The sequence below is a fragment of the Mastomys coucha genome, unplaced genomic scaffold, assembly GCF_008632895.1.
Source record: "Mastomys coucha isolate ucsf_1 unplaced genomic scaffold, UCSF_Mcou_1 pScaffold15, whole genome shotgun sequence".
Taxonomy (NCBI): Eukaryota; Metazoa; Chordata; class Mammalia; order Rodentia; family Muridae; genus Mastomys; species Mastomys coucha.
In genome coordinates, this window is record NW_022196897.1 from 138,787,479 (window position 1) to 138,789,916 (window position 2,438).

Consider the following 2,438-nt stretch of genomic DNA (forward strand, 5'->3'; position numbering starts at 1 on the left):
CTCCCTCCTCTCACCCCCTGCCCTCCCTCCTCTCAGCCCCTGCCCTCCCTCTGCTCTTCCCTTCTTATTTTTGTCTCTCAGGTCTTGGTCTCATTTTGTTTTCTCTCAGTTCCCCTTGCTAACTGCTGGAATTTATCCTAAAGTAGATGTGAGGGGTTTGGGGTAGGGGTGGGGTGGGGGTTTCACACCACTGTGACATTATCACTATTGCATTTATGCCCTACAAACATCTAGCCTGATATGATGCCTTTCCAGGTGCTAGCCAATTGCTTGAGACTCTATGGCATGTGTAATGGTTATATTGATTGTCAACTATACTATAGATTCTATAGGGACAAGTCACCAGTATGTTTGTGAGGGAGTCTGTAGATTAAGTTACTGGAGGTAGAAAGACCCATCTTCACAGTAAGGCAGTGCCAGGCCATGGGCTGGGGTGAAAGTGTCCCAGGTTGAATTTAAAGGGGAGAAAAAGCTGGGCACCAGCATCCAGCTCTTCCAGCTTCCTAACTGTTGAGGCAATTGACCAACTACACATGTTCCTGGCACTCTGATGGGCTGTATCCCCTTCAACTGTAAGTCAGAATACACTCTTCCTCCCTTCCTTCCTTCTACCCTCCCTCTTTCCTCTCTCCTACCCTTTCTCCTTCCTCTCCTCCCTCCTCCTTCCCCCCTCCCTCTTCCCCTTCCTCCCTCCCTCCTTCCTCCTTCCTCCCCTCCCTTTATCCTTCCCTCCCTCCCTTCTTCCCTCCTTTCTTCCCCCCTTCCTTTCTCCTTTCTTTCCTCCCTCCCTTCCTTCCTTCCTTTTTTTTTTTTTTTAATTTTTATTTTTTGAGACAGGGTTTCTCTGTGTAGCCCTGGCTGTTCTGGAACTCACTCTGTAGACCAGGCTGGCCTCAAACTCAGAAATCCACCTGCCTCTGCCTCCCAAGTGCTGGGATTAAAGGTGTGCGCCACCACGGCCCAGCTCCTTCCTTTCTTTTGTGGCTTGTCCAGTATTTCAGGCACAGCAAGGAGAAAACTAACACAGCATGCAAGTGTGCCCATAGTATGCCATCCAGGTTTTGGGAGATTTCTGCCCAGTCATTGTCTCCTCGTTTTCAGCAGAAAAGAGGAACACTTCCTGCTGGCTGGAGCTCACCAGGGAGCAGCCAGGCCAAGGACTGCTCTTCCCCTACCACTAATTAGTCTGTGGCCTAGAGAGTGACCTGACTGGCTTGGCCTGCATTTCTTTTGCGCTAGGCTCTGGGGACAGTGACAGAGACAATAATACATTGGCACATGACGTTAGGTGCAGTTACAGAGGGCTGAGGCTTGGATATATGTCACAGAAACCCACAGAAGTGTTTGACAGGTGGAAATTTCTGGATCTGAAAATCGAGAATTGGCAGAGCCCTCTGCCCCAACCCCTGCAATGTGGAGCCCATCTCCTTCCGTCTCTTCATCCTGCTCTCTCATGAGTGAAGCCTCAACCTTGGGATCTGAGATGGAGCTTTAGCGTTGCCTTCGAATAGTGGTGGCAAGATGAGGTGAAATAAGTGAGTCTGCCCCTCACAGTGTCTGTGGTGGGATTTAGCCATTCACCACATACCTCACTGCAAGGAAATCTGGAGAATGTATACCACATGTACCTAGGTAAATTCAGGAAATTCTAGCTGGGTGTGGCAGTGCACACCTTTAATGGAAGCGTTTGTGTGTCAGAGGCAGGCAGATCTCAGTGAGTTCAAGGCCAGCCTGGTCTCATAGCAACAGTCACAGTCACATAGCGAGGCTCTGCAAAGAGCGTGGATTTGAGGGATGGGGGCCCAATAGTCAACCACGTCAAGGCATCCAACAAGCAATTCATTGTGTCCTGGTCACTAAGCCACCTAGGCACCCTGAAGTACTTAACACCAACTGTCTCTTAGCCACACCACAAATCTTTCACCTCAAATCTTCCAGGCAAGTACTATTATGATCCCCATCTCAGTAATGGGAAACCAGGACATAGAATAATGGACATGCTATCCGGAGAGTGGTCTCCATAGGAAGCCATGGAGCAGGGTGTGTGACTACTGCCTGCCTGTAGAATTGGCTCATCCCCACCCACTCCTGGCAGCCTTTCCATGAGCAGGGGAGGGAGTGAGCAAGCGCTGTGAACCCCAGAGCTTCAGTCCAGCAGGAAGATGGGTTGTAACTGAATCAGCCCATTGGAATCCAATTGGGCTGCATCCAGGTGGTCCTCTCAATATTATTCAATGCTAGTAAAGCTGATGGTGGCAGCTGCCCTGGTTTGCCTTGGTTATCTCATGATCATTCTGAGAACAGAGTGGCCTTTCCTTCCCTGGAGCCAGGGCACCAGAAGATAGGATAGGAGGTTAGAGGACAAGCTAGAGAAGGGGCTGGAGGGGCTGGAGGAGCTGGAGGGGCTGGAGGGGCTGGAGGAGCTGAAGGGGCTGGAG

General features: G+C 50.5%; 1 protein-coding gene across 6 annotated transcripts in view; it reads left to right on the top strand.

The window, feature by feature from the left end:
• Nucleotides 1–2,438, top strand: part of Ttll9 (tubulin tyrosine ligase like 9) — a 50,778-nt gene that overhangs the window by 20,889 nt on the left and 27,451 nt on the right. The window contains exon 1 of one of the 6 annotated variants that reach the window (XM_031372312.1): nucleotides 1,383–1,535. The exons of the other annotated variants lie outside the window; for them this stretch is intronic. The gene's annotated coding sequence lies outside the window, so the exon portion shown is untranslated. Of the gene's footprint in view, nucleotides 1–1,382; nucleotides 1,536–2,438 lie in introns of those variants that run through there. 6 annotated transcript variants of the gene reach the window in all.